Source organism: Rhinatrema bivittatum, chromosome 17 (genome assembly GCF_901001135.1).
Source record: "Rhinatrema bivittatum chromosome 17, aRhiBiv1.1, whole genome shotgun sequence".
Taxonomy (NCBI): Eukaryota; Metazoa; Chordata; class Amphibia; order Gymnophiona; family Rhinatrematidae; genus Rhinatrema; species Rhinatrema bivittatum.
Window position 1 is genome coordinate 16507915 of NC_042631.1, and position 24979 is coordinate 16532893.

At 42.2% G+C, this 24979-nt stretch overlaps 2 protein-coding genes across 2 annotated transcripts in view; one reads left to right on the plus strand and one right to left on the minus strand.

The window, feature by feature from the left end:
* SPON1 (spondin 1) overlaps nucleotides 1-24979 on the plus strand; it is a 310402-nt gene that overhangs the window by 11778 nt on the left and 273645 nt on the right. The gene's annotated exons all lie outside the window — the stretch shown is intronic.
* Nucleotides 1-24979, minus strand: part of C17H11orf91 (chromosome 17 C11orf91 homolog) — a 37305-nt gene that overhangs the window by 9334 nt on the left and 2992 nt on the right. The window lies entirely within an intron of this gene.

The following is a 24979-nucleotide window of genomic DNA, read 5'->3' on the forward strand; positions in this document are numbered from 1 at the left end:
ACGCCCCCGGACACGCCCCTCCCGCCCCTTTTCGAAAGCCCCGGGACTTACGCGCGCCGGAGGCCTATGCAAAATAGGCGCGCGTAAATCCGGAAGGATTTACGCCCGCGGGCCTTTTAAAATCCGCCCCATAGTGTTTTGAAAATAGTTGCACGCGTTCTTGAAACTGCAGTTTCCCTAGGCACCCTGGTATTTCACCTTTAACCTCCACTAATTAATTAGCAGGTGTAAAGTTGTAGGAGTAAATCTGATAATTTATTCACACAAATCTCTTCAAAAATAACAATTTTCACATGTACCTGCCTTGGAGCACTGCATTTGCGCCAGTACATGTGCATGGAAAACCCCAAAATATGCATGCACTTTTGAGGTGCGCAGCTACGTTCTCGTTATGTGCGTGCATGCTGTTTTTTCCATGCATAACCCCTTTGAACATTTCTGATTTGAAAGTGAATTTCTGTGGATAAGTTCACGGAGAGAATTTCTGCATGCTTGCTCTGGCAAGAACACAGAAATTCGGAGGGGGTGAGCTGAGCAAGTTAACTTTACATGCATGTACTGTGCAAACTACAAATATAGGCACACTAGTCCCAGCTTTGCCCCCTGGAACGTCTGTCACCAGTGTGTGTGCAGCATTTGAGTTCTGTGCATTCTTTTACACGCACCGATCCCTGGGTCAGTTTATAACCGTTTTGGAAAGTCGCCCCTAAAAGGAACTATTCCCACCACAGTGAGCCCTGTACAAACGGGAATTCACCCTGGGTCGTCCCCTGCACCATCTGTTCAATCACGACTGACCCAGAACCCAGGGATTAACCTGCCCCTACTGGTTACTGTATATTTATAATTACACTTTATCAAAAAATGTTTACACATTCCTGCATTTCTTTTTTGTATCTCCCCTGCCCCTCTATTTAAAAAAAAAAAAAAAAGCTTATTTCAAAAATACTTGTCAATGTCATTTTGGGAGACTTCAGTAGCCTAATGAAGGCCAGCCCAGCAATGTGCTCTGTCAGAGACCCATATTTCTATCCTAAACCCGGTTTCAGCAACTTGGGTTAGGCAGGGATGGGAGCAGTGCTGAAACTTTGATGTTAATACACATTGCATAAATTACAATTCCAATGTTCACAGGATCTGGGGGAAGCTTCTAGAATTGTTCTGCTAGTTTTCTTTTGTTATCCTTCAAGGTCCCTTTCTGACTTTCCCAGGCACACTGGAATTCTTATGCTATTTTAACCCCTGTGACCTCTGCTAGAAATCTCTTCCATGTGCCCCATGGCCGTCTCACCAAAAATATTTTGTCACTTTTCCTTTTCAGCTTCAGATGGTGACCCCTTTTCCTACAGCTCTGAAAACCCTTCCTTCTGGTACTTTATTGAAACCTCCTAGATATTCAAATGTTGGCATCATATTTCCCCTTTTTCTTCTCTCTTGGTGGAGACTGGAGAGTACGTCATCTTTAGCTTCTTCAGTGTCTGTGTATGGCTTCAGAGCGGCTCATGCACCATTTCAGCGGCTCCTGGAATGGCCTCTACCTTGTCACATGACCTTTTGTAAATATGGTCTTCAGAACTGAACACAGAACCCAAGATGGGGCCTCATCAGAAATAATGTTAACTCTCTTTCTACAAGTGATACCTCCATGAACCTAGGTATACTACTAGCTTTACCAACTATTTTATCACACCGATGGGCTGCCTTGAGGTCATCAATGATGACTACCCCAACAGAACCACTGATATGGGCAGACAAGCTGGACACCTGCCCAGGGCATCAAAGCTAAGGGGGCAGGAGGGATGCAGTGGTTGGGGGTGAGATGAATCTCCTTTTGTATCCTTCCCCCCCCCCCTCCCCCGTTATGCCCATGCACTCTTTGAGCTGGCCAACAGGGGCTTGGCCAGCTCTAACATGATGGTGGGGCCACAGGAGCTGCATAGCCCGTCAGGGGAAGGAGTACCATGGTAGTGGGGAGGGGAAGGGATGCACAGACTGCAACTGTTGCCTGGAATCCTGTGTAACCTGATGACCTTCCTGTCTACAGATCTCTTTCCTGGTTGATAAGATGTTTGGCTCTTGGGTTTGTTGTAAATTTCTGGGATTTCAGCTTTGAATTCCTTTATTGGTTGTGCAGACAGTTGTCATAAGATTTGAGACTGTGCTGTGAAGCTGGGCAATATAGCTTAAGGTAGGGCATGTGATAATGTAGGCTAAAGAGGAAGCTAACATATATTCCAATAATATAGAGGGATTCTCTGCTGAGAATCCTACCTGCATTAATGCATTGTGGCTGAAAAGGCCCTGGATATGCAGTTAGAAAAGAAACGTCCCCATCTACAAACATAAGGAAAGTGAACCAAAGATGATGCATAGTTAGAGCATGCTAGCATACGCAAACATATATTCTTTGGTATCCAGGGTATTACCATACAGAGCAATGTTTAGTTGTTTACTTCTTAAAGTTGTATCACATAGGCAACACGTAAGCTTATGCATAGGTGTTAGTTACAGGAAGGTAATGAATATTTAAATGTAGTATTAAATTCTTCCAGCTGATTTGTTGATTGCTTATTATCATGATCTGTGCAGTATATATAAGAATTAAAACTACGCCACTGACTCAGGGCAAATTCCAAAGTTTGATAACTTTTTTATTTATTATTAGAGTGCAAGAATCTGATAATGAAATAAAGGAAGTAGGACTGCAACCTGTTTCTGGTTCTTATTTTTAAAAAGCATTTTTGTACGAATTCAGACCATGTAATACAGAGCTAAGAGTTTAGGCCTGACAAGGAATTTCACAAGGGCCAGTTTTTATATAGAAATTCCTCAGATTTCTTTTGGTAGCGCGAGTGTCAGGTTTCCTCCCAGCTCGGATCCATTATTCTCACTCTGTTGCTCGGTTTGCAGGAGGCATTCTTGCAAGTTCTGATGTGTTGTGCTCATGAGAACATAGAACGAACCTTTATCTGCTGGGGAAATGAGACCCCCAGGGTACAAATTGTCACCGAGCCTGCATGTTATTAGTGACTAGGCCCCATCAGAAATAAGCTAAACAGAGGGAATTACTGCACGCCACATCTTAGTAAACAGATCCCTAACATAAGAACGTGGTGCTGAGCATCCGTGATAAATGCTTAACTCTGCCCCTGTAGCCACCCACTTTCTAGGACCTTACATTTAGTTGCTCAACCCTAGTTAATTTTTAAAGGGACTGATTTAGGTGCTCAGCTGTCTTTTTTTTTTTTTTTTTTTTTGAAAATTGACCCCCTTGCTTTCTTATAAACAAAGATAATCACTTGACAACATGAGGTACAACATAATTTGTGTACGCAGACTGGATGATGGAGAAAGGAGCAGAGGAGGCTAATTAATAACCGGGTCAACTGAAAATGTTATTAGATAACTTAGCAAGCATAATCGTTTTCCTATATGACTAATATTAATTTCTTCTGCAATTTATTTTTACATGATCTTGAAGGATGTGCAAGGTGTGAGATAATCACATTCTTGGGAACCGAAAAGCCTCAGTTCTTTCTGTTCTCTGGGGACATTATTATCCCACGATAACCAGGCCCTATCTCATGCTTTATTATTTAATTAATCACTTGACATTAAAAAAAACAAAAAACCCCCCTTAGGAGCGCACAATAAATGCAAAATTCAGCCTGGCTTTTGTGAACAAAGTGCTTGCAACGGAAGCTCAGTATTAATGTTGCATGACATTGTGTTTGCATGAATATTGCATTAATAATACTAGCTGTCAGTCTTCTAATAAATTTATAATGGAATATTATGGAGGTGCTGTGCTGAACTAAGTTTTGGATCTTTGTTCATTTACCCGGCATAGAAGAGAACCAATGAGTAAAATTAACATTGACTTGGATAAGTAGTGAGGCTGCTTTGGCCGGCAGCTGGGATAAATCCTTGCAGTGTGGACAAGAATGACTGGGCAGTCTGGATGGACCAATTGATTATTTTTCTGGCATCATTTTCAAAGCATCCCTAGGTTGTCCAGTTAAGCCAATTTACCTCCTAGGTTGCAACTGAGCACAGGCATTTTGGTCTTCTAGATTTAAGTGTATCTTTGGCCAGCCATTAGCAGGCCAGTGCTGAAACGCCACACTATCCAGCTAACGTTTAGTCGCTACCCACCCCTGTGGCTGCCCATTTTCTTGACTGGCTAAATTTAGCCACCTGGTGAATTTAACTAGTAAGGGGAGAGGTAATCTCTTAAAAGCTACTGCCCAAAGATAGCTAGCCAAACCCTTCTGAAAATTCATCAGGGGCTTGTGTAAGAAATCTCACACTAAAAAGTGTTTAGCATGCAAAATGTAATGGGCACTCAAAAAGTCAGTGCCCTATGCACTGACTTTTTGAGTGCCCATTTTTTTGTTGTTGTAAATGACAGTTTTTATTGCATAGTAATAACATCATAACATGGTACAGAACGCCAAAACACATATTTACCTTTCATCCATTACAATACATGAATCCCTCATTTCTTTCCATCTACATGATCTGCAATGTTTATTTATTTATTTAAAGTCTTTTATATACCGAAGTATAGCAATCTGCCTTCACTCCGGTTTACATGATCTGCAATGTTGACGCTTGATCCCTGCTCACTGGAGTATAATGTTATATCCCCCTCCCCCTGTATACCCCCCTATTTGTTTACTACAAATACCAAATTGTACATTAAACCCAAGTGTTATCAATACACATAATATGGGAAGCTTAAAAAGTGCTGATTGACTGCCCTGCTACCAGCTAGCATTTGTGGGGTTATAGATATCGTCCCAATTATCCAGACTCTGGACCCTTAAGTTACTAGAGTATGACTCCCGACGCCGTTCTATTCATTTGCATCAGCATTTTAGATTTTAGCTACACCGGTGCACAGTAACTCCCCAAACAACTACCATGTATGCTGCTGCTGTTTGAAATCCCCACTGCTATCTGGCCCAAAGTGAACAAACTGGTAAGCCCTCATTTGCATATGATATTCATTGATTTGAATGGAAGGGCTTGCAAATTTTTGCCTCCTCGTATGGGCCTTCTGCTAGGACCACTTTAACATGCATGTTAAGCCCTCCCTCCATAGGGCACCCTCTCTAGCGTGCGTGCGAAAGTTTTATTACACAGGCTCCGTACTATCACAAATAAACAACTGTTCCTAACGTCTTTCACTGTTATTCGTACAGGATGTTCAAGTATCAGAAAATCATGGTAGAAGAATGCTTTTGTTTTTGCAAAAGAATGCTTTTGGTTACCCAAGGATCGGGCAAGTAATCGGAAGTGTAAAATTGTATTTATTTTTTATGTACGCATTTATCATCCGCCTATATCTTAAGTTATGCTAAGCGAAGTACAAAGGTAAAACAGTGGGTTAAAACAAAGTTTTTCATGATATAGTACATAACAATAAAATCAAAGACGACAAAATAATTAACACTAAAATCAATCATAGCTGCAGTACAAATACAATTATTGATTTAAAGCTTCCCTGTAAAAGATGGCTTTAAGCTAAACACAATAAAATCGTCAGTTTTGGTTAGGTAAAGCATTCCAGCACACCGGTCCATAGATTACAAATGCACGATTTCCAGTGCTGACAAAATGAGAAGCCTTCACAGTGGGAACTAACTGAAGATTTTTACTACTGGAGCGTGACGCTCTTTCTGGGTTGTTAGGGGAGAGGAGTCATTTAAGATATTCAGGCCCATTGTGCTTCAGGATTGTAAATATCATAACTATAACCTTGAATTTAATTCTTTCCTGTACTGGCAACCAATGCAGCTCTTTTTTAAAATTGGGGTAATGTGCTTATTCCGTGGCCTGCCCGAAACCAGGCGGGCAGTGGAGATCTGCAGAAGATCTGAAGAGCTTTTAAACTCGACTTAGATCGTCCATAAGAGAGTGAGCTACAATAATCTGCCTGCACTAGTAAAAGGTCTGAACATCAGGTGGATCCAGGATATATTTTACATGCCTCAGTAGGTGTAACTTGTAACATCCTACATTGGAGTTCAAATGACAGTCGCATCAAATAAAACCCCGAGATTCCTAACCATTTCTTTAAAAGGGATCAAAGGTATCCAAAAATGGAAAAACTGAAATACTATGATCAACCGGGAAAGACTTAGATCGAGTAAAAACAAATTGCCTCAGATTTAATAGGACTCCACAGCAGTCAGTTTTGACACATCCCGATGTTAATGGTTTTCAAGACTTCTTGTGCTCGTAACATAGTGGCTGAAATATTCCCCTTAATGGGGGAATAAAATATCTGAAGATCATCAGCGTACAACCGAAATTCTGTGCCTTAAAGAATTCTAAAAGAAACCATAGTGGCTGCATATATATACGTTAAAGGTGAACGTAGGGGTACTCCGAAAGGCATATTATACCATTCAGATAAAGAATCATTGAGACTGGCTGCATTCGAGAATCTAAAAAAAGAGGAAAATCGAGACAATATGTTCCCACCAATCCCTTCTTGTTGGAATCGGGTGAGGAGGACTTCGTGAGAGACAGTGTCGAACGCACGGGTTACCTCAAGAAAAATGGCCAATGCAGCAGATCCTGAATAAAGTTCTTGTCGTAAGGAATTCAGAACTGAAAGAAGAAAACTGTTTCTGTTCTACGTGGCTTATGAAATTCCCCCCTCCCCACTCCGGCAAGGGTGGGAAATAAGATGATCACTCAAAAATACATCTAACTGTTGTAATGTTGAGTAATTAAGTCCTTTCCTCATTTAGGGGGCAATATTCAAAAGTTTTTATGCAGAGAAATTCGTTTACCCACGTAAAAAAAAAAAAAAGTGATTTTGAAAAGCGGCACCCTGTGAGCGGGTAACATAGAAATGACGGCAGAAAAGGACCAAACGGTTCATTCATTCTGCCCAGCAGGCTGCTTATGGTAGTAACTGCTGCTCCGTGCAGGTTACCCCAATGATAACCCATAAAAATGTACTGCTAGCAGTCTTTCTACTGGGTGAGGAGCCTTCTTGAAAACTCAGTTGATGCTGCTTGATGTGCTTTACTTATGGACTTGGCCGTAGAAGGTAAAAGGGCGAGCTCCGGTTCCTGCATAGAAGGTAAAAGGGCGAGCTCCGTTACTTGCATGAAAACGAGGTGGCGTTAGAATGAGGCAGTGAAAGTGCACACAGACTTAATTTTAAAATTTCCATATGTTCTCTGCACCTGAAATTAATGTTTGCTGCTTTTTTTTCTTTTTTTTTTTCCTTCTCTCAGTACAACTGCCTGGAGTGGATGAATCTCAACTGAGCAGACAGGATGCGCCAATTTGGCCTTTATCATTTCTGCTCTACTATGTCACAATGTTTAACAATCTACTGGGAGCATGCACTGTAAAAGCCAATTAAGATCTGTGACATTTGGTAGAGCAGTAGTGCAAATACAGTAAGTGTTTCTACAGAAGAGGTACATCACTAGAAAGTGGATTTAGGGGGGGCTTTGTAAATCCTGAATTCTAACTGGCTGCTCAACAGGGCTTCATCACTCACTGTCTGGAACAGTGGCTACCAGATTTTCATCTCGTTCTACTGTGAGATCATTCAACAAGAAAAGCAAAAAAAAAACCAAAACCAAATATGAAAACAGTCTTTTGCTGGTGATTTATTTTTGTGTCCTGGCAGATTTCTCCTGCTTTTTCGGTCTTCTAGCTCAATCGGAGCCGAGGCCCAGACCCGGTTGGGTAATGCTCTGATTCCCCCTATAGTGTAACCCACACTTAGTTCATCCATTGCAGTGTCAGATGATTGGTTCCCTCTGCAACCCGGTATGCAGGTACCCCAAGTGTGACCAGCAGGTGTCACTGTAACACAACAGCTGACACAGCGTTCACAGATCCTAGGGGGAAAGTTGTATTCCCCCCCCCCCCCCCCCCCAACTCAAGGAACAGAGGATTGAGCCAGGGATCGAACCCCAAATCCTCTACATAGCAGAACGCAGCAGTAGTAGCGAACCATTCGGCTGGCCCCGAAGATTTCTATCTAGCATTAATAAGGTGTTATTCCTTGTCCCATAATATCTCAGTTTTGTCTGCTCCCTTTTTTTACTGCTTTCTCATAGAGGAATTGTTTGCAAGAAAATACTTGTTTTCATTGATTATAGCACCTTGGGGTCCTATACGAACTTCCAGTCTTGGAAAGAGTTTGCTTGTACATTTTAATCCGCTGTCTCTTGGGATGATGATGATCCCTAGTCACGCACTAATGCTCTAACCTTCTGGCTCATTATTTTGTGTTTAAAATTGCCTTCTAATGTTTGACACAGATGTTTTGTTTTCTCTCCCTGCTTGAGAAGTGGTGTTGTAAGGACTTTATTACTTTCAATATTACCAACAGGACTTAGGAGAGGGAGAAGATCTCCCTTCCTTCCCTCTCTTCTCTCAAATAACAAAACTAACTTTTTTAAAATTATCATTTCTTCGTGTACACTATCTATTCTAATTAAGAGATGAAGTCTCAAATTATTCTAAAAATAGATATCTTTGCAAAGAATTTCAAATAAACCTTGCCCCAAAACACCTTAAATTAATCCAACTGATTTTTTTTTTTTTAATAACTATGTTCTTGGAAGTTTATAGCTGTTAAAAATGTAAGCAAAACATAGAATATTATATTTTAAAAGATGCTTGAGGTCATATTCGTTAGGGTAGGTAGTGGAGAAGTTATCCAGCTAAAGTTAGCCTGATAACTTGTCCTGTATATTCAGCGGGATAAACGTGTCTAAATATAGCCGTTTAGATTTGTAGTTATCCGGCTTTGTGAGGCCAAATAACTGGCTACTTATCTGGATATCTTCAAAAGGTATCTGAAGCCGGTCTAAATGTATCTGGCTAACTCAGCCGAATTTCAGTTATATCCAGCTAACTTAGTTGAATAAGTGGCTGAATATACCTGATTTGCTGTTAATCTTTGAAACAACACTGATATTACTCTAATGTACTTTGAAATTCAGAATCAAGCCAGAGTCTCAAGTTAACTTTTACTGTGGATTTGCACGCCTGTCACTCCATGCAGAGACTAATAAAAGCCTGCTTAGAATTTAGTTCTAAGTTTTTGGGTAAAACCAGAGGTGGAAAAGCAAGAATTCTGCTAATCTATTTTCCTAGCACATTTCTGGAGCAGCATACATTTGCCCAAGGATTTAATTTCCCTTCTGAAAGGGGGGGAAAAAAATCCCCCACATAACAAATTGTGAAAAAGTAAAAATGTGTGCATGAAGCCCTGGGACTTTTGTTTTAAACGCGTGAAATTTAAGGTCTGATAAAAGTTTCTTAGTGATTCTGCTCGCGGTTTGGCTTGTGCACTTTATTCTGTGGATTTTCACGGTTTTGTTTTCCCCCTAAAACTGAAATCTGGCCCTTCTCTAGGTACCGAGGTGGTTAGGTTCAAAGCAGAGTCAGTGAGGTCCAAGCATGTTCTGACCGCCCAGTGGCTTCCCCTCCATATCCTCTGACCAATACGCATCTCAAATTCAAGATGTTAAAAGGATTTAAACAGGCGTGGTTAGAAATTCCGCGTGCACTTGTAGTTATTTTCTCTTACCCAGAGATCAGTTCTTTGTTTGTATATAAAGGTCACTCGCGTCTTAACTGCAGAAGAAAACAGGGTTTTAGAGCTTGAGTTTCTGGACTATGTTTTATTGTGCTGGCGGCAGAATTCAGCTCTTTCCTGAATTATTCTGTTTCGTAGCTCGTATGGGTAAATAATTTTTGTTTCTAGGATTCCTTCTGTAGATTTCCCTGCAGTTTTTATGGGCACTGGACACAGGTGCAGAGTCCAGGGCACATCATCCTGTGGGCCTTGCTCTGGTTTTCAAAGGAAAGCGCTTGTGCTTGACCCTTTGAAAATTGTCGAGGGATGAAATATCTGCAGGGATCGGACCTTGCTTCTCCTGCAGGTACTTTTTTCTGTGGAACCTTCTGTGTGCAAGTTTGAAAATATAAAACCATGTGTGGTGTTGCCTCCGAGCCTGCCTATCTCTTCCACACTTTGTTTATTCCCACACTTTTTTTTATTTTCCTGCGAGGAAAGTGTGGAAAATTTTCAGTCAATACAGGATCGGTCAAAAGATCTCGATCCCTAACTCAGGAATCTAGAAGTCCACATTCAACCACTGGTTGGCTAGGAAACCTAGCTGGATAAACTTTGAAAACTGGGGGTGAAGACTGCAGGTCATAAAGTGCCCACAGACTTTAGACTATGCGGGATACTTGAAAATGACGCTCCCGACTGGGGCTTTGAAAAATTGCCCCGTTTTTAAAGACCCGTAAAGCAGATTTCAAGGGAATGCAGTTCAAATGCAACACCCGTTAAGAATGGAAGAAAAATTCCCAAAGATCTCACTTGTAGGAACGTAGATACAAGGACCCACAGCCTTCCTTCCACAGGGCAGTCCAATGCATAGTGAGCAAGCCACAGATGTTCACCACGTAAGCAGCCACAAAACTGTTGTCGTGAGGGGTTAGGGACTGGGAGTTCACTTTCAGTCCAAACGCATTCCTCGCATGGGAGTTCTCTGCATCTGTCTTTTCTTTTTCTTTTTTTTTTCTGCTTATATATTTACTGCTGCTGCTTTCAGAGATAGGAAAGCAGCTGGGCGTCTGTGATTAAAACCAGACACGGCGGGAGGAAAGGTAGGGAGGAGCTGGGTACCAAGTCCAACGTGGAAAGCGGAGCTGGTTCACAGGTGTGGAAGGCTAACGGACCCTGAATTCACCGAAGACAGATCTTGTGCATGGGGAGCAGCCGGCCCTGCAGATCATATCCTCACGTTTCAGGTGGATCAGGGTTGCGTTTCTCGGATGCCCCGCTAACGATTTGGGGGTAGAGCTGGATGCTTCTTTCCGTTAGGAATCACAGGTTGGTAATTCCTTCCTAAAACCTGAGATTGGTTAGTGAGCTTCGCCCATATATTGACACGGGGGGGGGGGGGGGGGGGTGTGATCTCCAAACGCAGGGCAATTTATGCCGCGAATACGTGCCTAAGTTAAACCAATGCTCCAAGGGGGCTAATGCGCATCTCACCATATCTCCCACCCCCCCACACACAAGTTACGTCTCCTCTCTAGTGCGCACAAAACTTACCAGAAAATCTCCATGCATGTGCTCAAGGTTTACCAAGTAGGCAAGAAAATGCAAACCCCGTCCCATCTCTACTCTGTGAGGAATATGAGAGTATTCTGTATCCCCTGGGGTACAGCCCGCCTTCAGCCCCCTCCCTCTCTCTCTCTCTGGGGAGTGGCCGTGTTACTGAAAATTATCACTTTTTTTTTTTACCTTGCATGCGATCTGTTTATCTCGGAATCAGACATTTATTTTCAGACCTACTGCTCAGAATAATAATTCATGCCACTTGGACCTCTTGGGTAAAAAAAACTCATTACTAACACAGCATGCACTCATAATGATTAAAGCTTAGCTTATTATAGGTGACTCGGAGCAATGCACGTCAGGTTAACCTTAATTGCTTAGGATATTATTAATAAACTTACAGCAGCTAAATAGCCCCATAACTTTAGGAGATTACCATCAGTCTTACTGGAGATAACTGGGCTGCTGAGCTGTGGGAAAAACTGCAGGTCTCAGAGGCTGTTTCTTGGCTCTGGTCCTGCTGGGCGAAAAGGACAGGTTTGACTTGGAGTGCGCAACAGGCAGGAGACCCTCTTACATGCAGTGTCCTCCCGAAGGCTGAAGTTTGTCCACTGGGCTGTAGGGAGGGGCAGAGAGCAATGACTCGTGTGGTGTTGATGGGTCGTTTTCATTGCCCGAGCCCCTCTGTCATGCTGTTTTTAAAAGCCGGGATATGCAAGAACTCATACATAGTAAAACAGGAGCACGAAATGGGGTCGTCTCTTCATTTTGGACTGCTGGAGCCCCCTCTGGCACATGACTGCTGCAGTTCCTGGAAAAACACACACACATACACACGTGTTTACGGAGTGAACTGTATTCCTCAGAGAGGCCTAGTTAAACAGGCAGGTCAGATAATTCAGTCATGTGCCAAAGTTAATCATTTCTATATTTCTGTGACGTCAGAATTCATGTTTATCTTCCTAGAAGTGATGTCTGGCATCTCCCTACAGCCCCAAGGAATGGCTCCCCTCAATCCAGACACATTTACTTATGAACATGACACATGTGCATACGTTTACCCACTTATTGGGTGGGCAATTTTATAAAAGGTCACTTCTGTGTGTAGAACAGTTTTACACACACACAAGTCTCTTCTGAAATGACTCCCTTAAATCTTTTAAGATGGTGACTGCAGCTAGGTAGAGTGTGCATCAAGCTAGACAGAGAGAACATTGTGCAAATCTACCTTTCTTTTACCGATCATCACTCCAAATCACATAAAATCTTCACTGGTGGCAACTGTGCTGTTCGTACCTATGATTGGGCATGTAAAACAGCCCCCCAAAACCTACCTCACCCTGAGTTCATAATGTCCCCTCTTACAGTGGTATGAAAAGTTGACTTAGATGTGAGCCTCCACAGAGGCTCAGGTTCTCTCTCTCTCTCTCTCTGCCCTCCCAAACTAGCATTTGTGATAAAAACCGTTTCGGCTGCTAATGCAGTCATGTATGCACAGAAAAAAGGTGTAGTTATTACCTGCATTGCACACCATGTTAACCGACCCTCATTTCCATTTACTTAGCCCAAACTCCTCCTATTCGAATACTAATTTTAAATGTGCATATGCATTTTGCGATGCAGTGTTGTGGGTGGATCCTTGGGCCGGTGGCAGATGACCACGCCCCCGGGGGAAGATCCCAAGAGGGACCACCGGTCAGGCTCAGAGTTAGGAGACAGACACACATTAGTTCTTTTATTAAACAGTATTTTGAACCACCAGAGGTGGCAGTAATGAGCTGGAAGTGCCCGGCAGGGCTGTAGTCCCTCAGGTACTGGAACAGTGATCCTGGGTAACTGAGCTGTAGAGAAACTGAAAATATAGTGAGTAGGCAGGTGATGCAGAGTTCAGGAACAGAGCCTTGATGGTAACACTCACACAATAGTCTCTAGAAGTAGTCCAGGTGTTGGAATAGGTTAGGCCCTCGAGGAGCGAGTACCTGGTTCCAGGGAAAGCTCTGAGAGAGAGAGAATGTAACTCACTGGTGTAGTAGGCAGCAATGATTTCCAGACAGAAAGGGTATTCAGCAACCAATCCGGGAACAAGGGCCCTTGAGGAGCGAGTGCTGGTTCCTGACTATGACCTGAAAAACAAAGAGAGAGCGAGGCCCCCGAGGAGCGGGTACCCCTGGTAAGTCCGAGGAGGCAGAGTAGCTTAGAACGAATCCTTTTCCTTTCCTTGCTAACTCGATTAGTTAACGATTTCTAAGACCTTATATATCCGGTACTGATGACGTCATCTCAGGGGGACGCCCCTGAGGTTCGCGCCACTGCTGGTACATCAGTCGGGGTCGCGCCACGCGCACACCCTTAGGCCCTTGTGAATCATGGCGGATCGCAGCGTCGAGCCACTCTGGGGATGCCGGAGGAAGACGGTAGAGAGATGCCACAGCGGCCAACCTTCCACTTGAGCAAGAGGGAGTCACCAAAGAGGTGAGGAGGGCGGAGTGGAGACGTTGAGCAGCAACGGTCGCAACAGGTATTTATCGTGCATGTTGCAGCGTAATCGCGGGCGTTAGGGTCCCAATGCCTACAATAAGTCCCTAATGCAATTTGATAAATGACCTCCTTAATTTGATATTTTGAGTTGTTGATAGGTGGGTGCCAATGTATTTTGGTTGCCAGCTGACTTTTTGGTAAAGTTTCTTATTTTATGTTTGACTGTAATCTTGTAATTCTTTTATGTTTATTGAATGTATTATATTTTCTTGTAACTATTGTACACTGCTTTCGATGATCCCCATGGCTGGGAATGCAGCCTATTGATTTATTTATTTATTTTTTTTTAAATAAACACTGGGCCAGATTCCTGATGGGCAAAGCTTTGGGTATAATTTTAAAAGTTAAACAATTCCAAATATGTAGATTTGGCCTTTCTTCTCGAGTTTTGGAAGTAAAAATAATATGACCTCAAATAGAGAAATAGTTTTATTAGTCAAATACTTCATTTATTGATTTTATATTTAACATTTTTTTTAAAATTTATATATTTCCAGATGAAGGCTAGCTAAAACTCTTCAGACAGGTATATTTGTGAAGATGGAAAAGAAACCATTAGTATTTCTGGTTGCTTTTCAAAGCTGCATAGATTTAGTTCAAATTCTCCCTTCTTGGCTTGTCTTGCTGTACAGCCGTGATTCAGATGGGGGCCCCTGAGGCAGATATTCTGCAATCAGACATTCCTAATAACTTGATCTCCTAATGCTGTGATTCTGAAATACAGCCCTTGGGGCCTCCAAATAGGTCAGTTCTGATGCTCAAGGAACCAAAATATGAAATCTGACCCGATTCTTATACCTTGTGTATTCAAACACTGTCCGTACAATTTTATAGTCGTAAGATATAACTTGAAAATGAGACCTCCTGTTATATTGTTAGATACTAAAAGCTCTCTCAGTCCCAGTGGATTTTATTTAATTACTCAGCTTTTCAAATCTGAGCTCAAGGAGAGTTATAAATCGGGTACAGTAGGGGTTCCCCTGCCCCAAAGGGGTCACTTACTAAGCCATGATAGTGCCTTGCAGTGCGGTAAACAGAATTTGCTGTATGGTAAATGCATTATTTTATAGATAACGTGCAGCATTTTGAATCCTGCATGGTAGATGTAGCTGCACAAACCCGGCGCAATGCAGGCATATTAATGAGCTTTGCATGCAAATACATGCAAATCAGCTCATTAATATTGAAATAGTATGTCTGTCAAATAGCGTGATTTGCCTTAGTTATTTGCTGAAAGAGGTGTAGCCATCTTTTGCTTGGGACATCCCAATGCTTCCAGGGCCTTTCCATTAAGGAGCAGAGTGGACCCCAGACCTTTCCTGGCTCGAGTACTCAAATCTATGAGGGTCTAATGAGAATTTCTTCTCCCACTTTCCCACCACACCCTGAGGTGGCAAAAGTAGTGTATAAAAGGGCGACACAGTCAAATTTAATAAAGTAAAACTATACAAAATGCAAATACATTTGTGCTGCTGCCACTCTCCTCCCTTGGTGTCCAAAAAGTGTCCCCTGGATCTACTCTTCCCCCCCCCCCCCCCCCCCCCCCAGCAGTACCTGGTGGTCTAGCAGTGTTGCTGGACACGCTCTAAGGCTCCAGCTCTGGCAGATTTATTTCTAAAATGCCACCTGCTGGCCTCCGATGCAATGGAAGTGACTTACTCAAGGTCATAAGGAACATCAGTGGGAGGTCTAGAGATTCAAACCCTGGCTAGGCTTCCCCTCCTACTGCTCGCTGATGCCTGCTCAGTTTTCACCTTGCAACGTGCAGTACACGTGGTAGTATTTATTTATTTAATATCTTTTATATACCGACGAACGTTGGGAACAAGTATGTAAAGGATAGGAGCACGAGCCTGTGACTTAGTCCATTGACGGCTGAGAGATCTGACTGAAGCACTAATCATGTTGTTCTTGTGGTTGGCGGACAACGCTTATGTTAATTAACTTTTGGGCACCAGAGTGGAGTAGCCGCCTAGTGGTCAGAGCAGCAGATTGAGTGCCTGGGAAGCTTCAAATCCTGCTGGAGCTCCATGTAACCTTAGGCAGGTCACTTCACCTTCCACTGCCTCAAGTAAAAATTTAGGGGCCTATTCACTCCTGAATGCAAAAAAAACCCAAAAAACTGCAGGATTCACAAAAGTGCAGTAATTGCTACCATAGCTTTGCACATCCCATAGTATTTTTCCTGGTGGTAAGATATTGCCGGGGGAAAGCACCGTGTCGTGCTGTACAGTATGTGATGGCCGCCATGGTCTTAAAGGGCCCGACCATCCCAAGCAGTAACCCTCTCCCTGGGGGGTCTCGAGAACCCACGGCCCCTTGAGGTGGCCCAAAGTGCAAATAAAACTTTCCATATTGGCTGGACTTGGGCACGGACCCTTCCCTCTCCCCTCCCCCCCCCCCCCCCCCCCCGAAGATCTCTACAAGATGAACCTAAAAAACCAGAATAATCTGGATAAAAATCCCTGTTGTCCAGATCAATAGAGAGGCATCTGGATATTATAAAGCAGAAAGGTTCCAATTCATCAATTTTTAAGTGCATTAAAAAAAGAGCCAAGTCTTACAATTTTTTTTTTTCCTGAAGGCAAGATAATCATTTGCCAACGCAAGTTGCCTTGGAGCGGCATTCCATAAAACAGGACCATAAAAAGAAAAAGCTTTCTGGCTGGTTTCTACATATTTTGCAGCTGAGGCGGAAGGATTGCAACAGCCTAAAATCTCTTATTGACCTCAATTCCCTATTTGGAATATAAAGGGTAAGAAAATCTACGGAACGACAAAACGTGATGCTGGTTAAACTGGAAGCCAATGAAGGCTTTCCAAACCCCGAGTATTTTGTTTATTTTGATGTAGATGTCGCCTTTCGGGCGCTTCAAAGCGGATTGCGTTCAGGTAAACTGAGCCTTCGTTTTGAGGTTCAGTAAAATTTGGGCAGCTGCGTTCTCCACTTATGTTTATCCTGTGGCTCCGTTATGACCGCAGATTAAAGAATGGTGGCCGGGTCCTCCATCCATAAATAGGTAGAAAAAAAGAAGCCTTGCCCATGCCCTTAATAATAATTCAAAATTAAGCCCAAATCATTTACTTCTGATTTTCAGGTAATGCATAGCTCCTAAACCACGTTACTGGTGTAGAAAACTTCATCGAGGGTTTTCATTGCCATAAGTGGATTCAAGAAAAGTATATATATTTTTTTTAGCCATCCAATCTGTGATGAAATTTGAAATTCTTAGGGAAAAGTCTGTGAGTCTATCCTGCAGAATAATCCTCCTCCATTTGCTCAGCTTCTCTTGCTGCTTTCCTCAGATTTGCAGTGTCTGAGTACTTAGGCTTCTGTTTTTCACTTGAAGACCCTGAGACCGACTGATTTATGGAAGCAACCAAGTGTGAGGAAAAATCCAAGCTCTGCACCATCTGTGACCAGTGCACTTCAAATGTCGTCGTCGTGTCAACTATGGCAGGGCTTCCTAAACCTGTCGTGGGGACTCCCCAGCCAGTCAGGTTTTCAGGATATCCACAATGAATATGCATGAGATAAATTTGCATTCCATGGAGACTCAGCATATGCAAATTTTATCTCATGCGTATTAATTGTGGCTATTCTGAAATCCTGACTGGCTGTGGGATCCCCATGACAGGTTTGGGAAGCTCTGTGGTAGAAAGTATAGCTCTTTCAAAACATCAGCACAAGGTTTAAAGTTAAAACTGATCAGCAAATAAGGATGTGCAGCCCCCCCCAATTTTTTTTTATTTTTTTTTATGTTTCAGGATTTGTTTTTTGTTTGGATTTCCATTCAGCTCATTCGCCAAACTGAAAAATAAAAACATCAAACTGGACAAAAGCCCCTGTAACAAAAAAAAAAAAAGGCATCTGGCTGGGTTGGCCCAGGCCTGATCCTGAGGCCTGATCTTGACACCAAGGCCAAGATCTGGTGCCAGGATCTGGCCCTGAAGCCATTTCCTGGCACTGAGGTCTGGGCCCGGCTCAGCTCAGCTGTGAGGCTCGATCGATGTCACCACCTTTTGAGGTACTACCTTCATGGGAAAGCATGTAACAAATAATACAAATAAAATTAAAAAGAGATAATCACCTTCTCCGTGAAAAGAGGGAACTGGGCAATGGAAGATTAGGTCAACAATATGACCTGACCAATTGTGAAAAAGCAGAAACAGATATAGCTTGATAGAAAGCGATAACAGAGCAGGATGGTAAGCATGGAAATTGAATCACCCCAAATTAATAATTCAAGTGTGTCCCCTAATAAGCTCACATATAGCTCTAATATATCTATGCGGTTGACACCAGGCATTCCTGGGGGACAATACATAAGGTACAGTCTCTAGTTTTTAGCATAATGCAGAAAATTGAGCTGGACATGGATTAAAGGCCAGAGTACTTTTAAAAATAGCAAGCACCACACCCCCTTTCTTTTCTACGCTTGATTGATGCTCATAAATAAAATTCCATGGACAAAGTTGGTTGAAAATCAGTTTCCAGCACCCAGAACTCCATAATACGCAAAATATCTAATGCATCGTGGGCAAGAAAATCAAGCTCTTGTTTTCTAACTGACCTAGCATTAATGAAGCCTCCCGTCAGATCTTTTTGAACAGGCTCAGTCGGGCTAAGTTGAAAAAGCCAGCTCAACATCCATCTAAGATGGGAGACTGAGACCCATGACTTAGGTTCTATTTTAGTAAATCTATCTTTCTTTTCATGTCTTCCATTCTCCAAGGTCACAGAGAGAGAGGAATTCTGTTTGGATAAACAGTGAAATGCCATTTAAAATAGAAGAGGCAAGCATAAACAGGAAATCAGCAAACTAGAAAAATTATCAGATTACAAAACAACCCTTTGTTTCTGTCCACGGCCAGGCTTTCAGTCAGAAAGGAAGCTCACAAAGGGAGCTCGTAAAGGGGCGTTCTCAAGGTGAGTTACAATTCAGGTATAGCTGGTAGGTTTCTCCCCAGAAAAAGCTTGCAGTATAAATTTGTCCCAAGCATCAATTGCCTAGGATATACCGCAAATGTTTTATCTGTTTTCCCAATGGTAAACTTCTCACTGTTAGTGGTAAGTATGACATGGCTACCACTATCAAAAGTTGTTTGTTTTCCCCCGTATATTCCATATCATCCAAAGGGGGGCTGTAGGATATTCTACATGGAGTTTGATAATATGGTCCATTAACCTTTGCAATGTTACCAGCACACCAGTAGCATTTTCTAAGATCTAAATGCAAACAGAGTGGACTAACACAGTCACCACGCTACGCTGTCCAAGATGGAAGATTTCTCATACACCTGTACGAGAGCACAAATGAGCAAAATTGCTGACTAACAAGATAACCACATTACTTTACTTTGTAAAATCCAAAGTGGTGATCAACCTTGCATACCCTCCTCTATTCTAAAATTCATCCACTTGAGACATAGGACAGTTTTGAGATGACATTCACTTGCCTAGACACACTCCTGATGGTTCTTGAAAGGACAATTTGCAAAAGTTTTATTTAGCTTGGTAAATTTCCCTGCGCAGTCTGACAAAGCTGTGCAGACTTCCGCAGCATGCATACTTCAGACAGAATGAGGGGGAGACGCTCCTGGAAGTGAGGGGGTGGCTTGCGAAGAAATCGCCACCAAATCTGCGTTCTCCAGCCAATGTTTGCAGGTGCAAAGTGCGTGTCATGCACTGCAGATGCTTTTTTACTTTGTATGGAAACTATTTACGACCCACCCGTGTACCATTTTAGGTGGCTTGCAGCAGATGCTCTGAGGGACTCATGAGGAATATGTTTTGAGAGCTTTTTTTGAGGAACTTTGGCACTGAGATTGTTCTTATCTCCAAGGGAAGGGGAGGTCCATAATACGGACCAGCAGAAGAGAAAGCGTGCTCTCTGGTTTCCTCCAGGTGGACCATTTTTGGGAAGGGAACGTCCAGTAATCCGCGGTTAGAGGATCACAGAGCTCTAGTAGGGGATGTAAACTTTTTATTGTAGCTGCAATCCAAGGCGATGGAATGTTGTTGTTCAGAAGGGAATGGATGGTGACACAAGTTTATATTGAATCCGGTATGTAATTGGCAACCAGTGAAGTGTTTGTAAAATGGGAGTAATATGTTCATGTACAGAAGTACCTGTCAACAGACGGTCTGAGGAGTTTTGTATGATTTTGTAATGGGCGGATTATATAGGCAGGAAGACCAGTGAAAATGGAATTGCAGTAGTCGAGACTAGAGAACAGAAGAGGTTAGAGGGCTGTTTAAAAGTCAGGGAGATCCTGTAGTGGTTTCAAGTGCCTTAGGAGGAGTAGTTTGAAAAAGGACTACTGTGTTAAAGACATATTGTTTGTGATCATGCATAGAGAGTGAGGAATTTAATGAGAGCGCCAAGATTATGGACTGCTTTAGATGTGGAGATATGGAGGTCTTTTCCCTGACCTCGGCACTATTCCCCCAACCCAACCACTCTCTTTCCCTCCCTTCCCCAGCACGCTCCTCTTTCCCTACCTTCCAACCCAGGATGCTTCTATAAAGTGTGTCTTTCTTGCAGAAAAGCAACCCTTGCTTCTTCACGTTAACTGAAATTAAGTGGTGGTATGCAGAATGACCACTGGAAGGAGTTTGTCCTTCAATATAAAAGGAGGGAGTTGGGATTTTGTCAGGGAGTTGGAGAAGAAAACCCATCCAAGGAGTGGGTTCAACTTGGGGTGACCTTTTTCTTGAGAGGGCCCGCACTAAAAGGAAGTGGCCCAAAGCATGAGGTGTGGTGTTTCCTCAAGGAGAGACAAACAGGGGACCCGATCTGACCCCCAGAGATGGAGTGGAGAGAAGCGAGAGAAGAATTTTTAGTGGAGAATGTCAGAAGATTGAGAGAGTCCCTGACTATTGCTTGGATAGGAACTAGGAGAACAGAGTTTCCTGATCCTGTGAAACAATGTAATGAATACTGGAAAAGTGTTGTAACAAATATGTGAAGTGGGGATTTTGATATCCATGGTCTCTGAGACAGAGGGGAGAACAGAGGAGTATAGAAGTGCTAATTGTATTTAGTTACAGATAATACTTGCAACTGTTGGATAAAGGAGTGGGTGGCAAGGGCCTAACTAAGGGGAAGAGGTATTCCTAGTTTCTGAAACACTTATACCACTGCTGTTTAATACTTTTCAGAGCTTTGGTCAATGAAGCACAGGATATTCTTTGCCCTGGGCGCATCACCACTAATCTATTTTTTTTTATATATAGTTTTGTTGCAACATAACCTAAGAATTGTCATATTGGGTCAGAATGAGGATCCATTAAGCCCAGTATCTTGTTTCCAACAGTGGCCAATCAGGTCACAAGTACATGACAGATCCCATGCTGCCAATGCTCAGGGATAAGTAGTAACTTTTCCCAAATCTACCTGGCTAATAACCGTTTATAGACCTGCTCCTCCAAGAACTTGTCAAACCTTTTTTTTTTTTTTTTTTAACACAGCTAGGCTGTGTAAGCCTATGTACCCTGACCTAATCAATGACTTCTACCCTGTTGCGTTTTCTGACTACTGATTTTACCAGAAAATAAAAGGTTTTCTGGTGCTTAAGAACATAAGAACATGCCATACTGGGTCAGACCAAGGGTCCATCAAGCCCAGCATCCTGTTTCCAACAGTGGCCAATCCAGGCCATAAGAACCTGGCAAATACCCAAAAACTAAGTCTGTTCCATGTTACCGTTGCTAGTAATAGCAGTGGCTATTTTCTAAGTCAACTTAATTAATAGCTTGGGAGTTTGTAGCAAAGAGGGAGGGTGTGTGTCTGTGTGCATGTGTCACAGACACATGCACACAGACACACACCCTCTTGGTGAAGGACAGCCTTTTCTAGCTTAGCACACTCTTTTGGCTTCTGAGTCCACTACACCATCTGCATGACCTATATTCCTTCTGAACCCTTTCCAAGAGATTGGCACTCTGATTCCACAGGTGTCAGACCCTCTCACATTTTGCGTGACCCCTGCTACGTGTCACTAGGAGGATATGTTAGATTATAGATAAGCTTGAACTCTTACTACTTGTTCCTTAAGAATTAGGTAGGTTTGTCCTATGTTTAGATTTCAGTGATGGAACAAACTGCCAATATTATGAGGGCTGTTGCATATATGTCGATACAGTCAAAGCTGGAAATTAGCCTTGCAGAAAGGTTTTTGTAATTTTATAGTTTTTATGTATAATATAAAACTCATACAACTCCTTACATGAAATTGTTCGAATTTGTTCTTATGCTTGTCATTTGTTGCATAATCACCTGGAGCTCATGGGTTTAAGCAATGAATAAATTTGACTAAATAAATGATCATGTGTTGAAAAGCCAAATGTTTGAGAGCTTTAGTAAAGATCTGAATTTTCTGTTCAGATCAACGATTGGAAATAGGATGGCCCAAGTGGTTTAGGGACAGGCTGAGTCCCTCCTCCTATAATTTTTAATTGTGTTGCACTGACTGTATGAACGAGAAATTCTACTTCTCTTGATAAAAATCTCGACATGCAATAGGACAGGTGATAAAGAAAAATAGGACTGGTTCTAACAGTTTCTATTGACTTGGAGCCATGTGATAGCCCTAAATTAGAAATGAATAGCTGCCTGCACAAACTCATTATCAAAAACACTCAGGCAGTGCAAATAAAACTCTCTGGTCTTGCACACTTTCTACAGCATAAATCAGCATTTTATAGTAGGAAAGAATTACGGTACTACATAATTACTCAATAAAACAAATTCCTGTTATCAGCATGACTTTTTTTTTTGTTTAAGAGTTTTACCTGAGCAAGACTGTTGATGAGAGATCCACATTCGAGGTTCCTTACAAAATACGAAGGCAGGATAATATAAATACAGAAATAACTTTTTTTCAATGCTTAATGTAGCCATTAAGGAAATAGAAGAAAAGACCCCAATAATTCAAGATTTAATTCTGCAGATGTCTTCTGCTGGCTTTGCTAAATAAAGGAATTGATGACAGTGTAGGCAAACGTAAAAGTTTTTGCATGGAGAACCAAGAAAAGTTGCTTCAGTCCAAGGCAATGCTGTATTTCGACCCACAGGGTATCATGGTCCTTGGCATAAAGCAATACCAGAAGCTTGGAACTAAACGTTAGCTGACACAAGATCTGCCTTTTTGATTAATCTCAAATGCTACTGTGATGGTGGAGTCAGACACTGGAGCAGCTACGGTAATCCTGGGTACCGTCGATGGACTCTGACCAGTCTTTCACCTCAGAGATGCTCGAGATATTGCATCCCTGAAGCTGGATAGGATTTCCCTGCATGGACACTGGTAGAAGGAAGAGCTCTGAAGGAATGAGAGGATAATTCTAGTGACTGCTCCAGGTTGGAGCTTGACATACAAGAAATTCAGGACTTTTGTAGGGTTCAAGGAAAGTTACTTTATATTTGCTGTGGTCGGTAGTTATAGATATAAAGAAATCACTCATTGTTTCCTTAGGTCTAAAATAATCCTGGTAAAGTTAGCTGGATAACTTTATTCAGAGATACTCAATGGGTCGTTTGTCCCACTGAATGTCCGGGATAAGTTATCCAGCTAACTTTAGTTGGATAACTTGTCAGCTCAGCGGTGTACTGAATATTGGGCCCACAGTTCTGGAGATACCAGCAAAAGGATATAAACTGGATGGGGTCGATCCAGAAGGTGGCTACTAAAATGATCAGTGGTCTTCATTGTAAAGTGTAAGGGGACAAACTTAAAGATCTAAACATGTATACCCTAGAGGAAAGGTGGGATAAGGGAGACATTTAAATACCTCCAAGATATCAACGCACAGGAAGTGAGCTTCTTTCAACCGAAAAGAGACTCTGGGTCATGGAATAAGGGTGAAAGGGAGTAGACTCAAATAATCTAAGAAATATTTCTTTACAGAGAAAGGTGGTGGTGACACGGACTGTATTGGAATTCATGGAAGAAGCACAGGGGATCTTAGAGAGAGAGAGAGGAAGGGACTATAAAGCTGAACAGAAGATGTGGATGGGGCCATATGGACTTTCACATTCTGTTTCTCTTTATCTCTTTTTTTTTTTTTTGTGCTATATCTAAGCTTTTAGAAGATGATATCTACATAGAACTTTGGTTTTATTTTTCCAATTAATGGTCTTACATTTGTATTTCCAAATTTTCCCAGGAAACTATAGCTCACTCTTCCAGGTTTTGCCAGACTTTATCACCTAGTTTTAAACATTGGATTTACTGCATTACCACTTTGACCTCATGAGACAATATGGCATACTTCAGGGATCTATTTCAGGGCTGGATTTTTTTCAGTATCTATGAGCGATATTGCACAAGGGTTAGAAGGAAGCATTTGCCATTTTGTAAATAGCCCTAAGATATGCAACAGAGTGGATATCCCTGAGGTAGCAGACTGAATGAGGAGTGATCTAAGACAGTTGAAGGAGTGGCAGTTTTTTCCCCAGAGTGATCTAACAGCAGCCGGTAATATGCTTCAATTTAATGGGATCTTTATATAAATGGATTCCTAGATATTTAAAGGAGTCGCCTGCCCAATGAATCGGAAAGTCAGGGCCACATAAGTCTAAAACAGCATCTTGTATAGGTAAAGCTTTGGACTTGCCTAAATTTATTTTCAAACCTGCCAAGGCAACATAATCAGAAAACTCTTGAAGCAAGGGAAGAGAAGACATTGGCTCACTAAGGCGTAAAAGTAGCCAACTTAATCGATAGACCCTGGTTATCAGGGAATGGGATCCGTATAATAGCCGAATTTTCTCTAATCTTTTGGAGTGATTCCAAAGAAATAAGAAAAAGGAGGGCGACAAGGGGCAACCCTGTCGCATGCATCTGGTTAAAGGCAATCGCTCAGACTGAATGCCGTTAACCAAAACTGAAGCAATAAGATTATTATATAGCAGCTCAAAAAATTGCAAAAAATATCCCCCAAATCATATTTTTTTTTTGTTTTTAATACTTCAAACATGAAAGTCCAATTGAACCGGTCAAAGGCCTTTTCTGCATCAAGACTCAAAAGCAGCGATGGACTACACTTCCATTTACTGATTTCCATAGAGGCCACCACCTCCAGTACATTATATACTGAGTGTCTACCTTTTGTCAAACCCAACCTGGTCTTGCCCTATTAGCCTCGGGAGAACTGTCGCCAACTGATCCAAAAAACTTTTTGCCAGGAGTTTGGTATCAAAATTTAAAAGAGAAATAGGTCTTATAGGCACTAGGAAGTGAAGGATCCCTTCCCGCCTTTGGTAGAACCATGGTAAGGGCTTCATTAGGAGATAGAGGAAAGCCCTG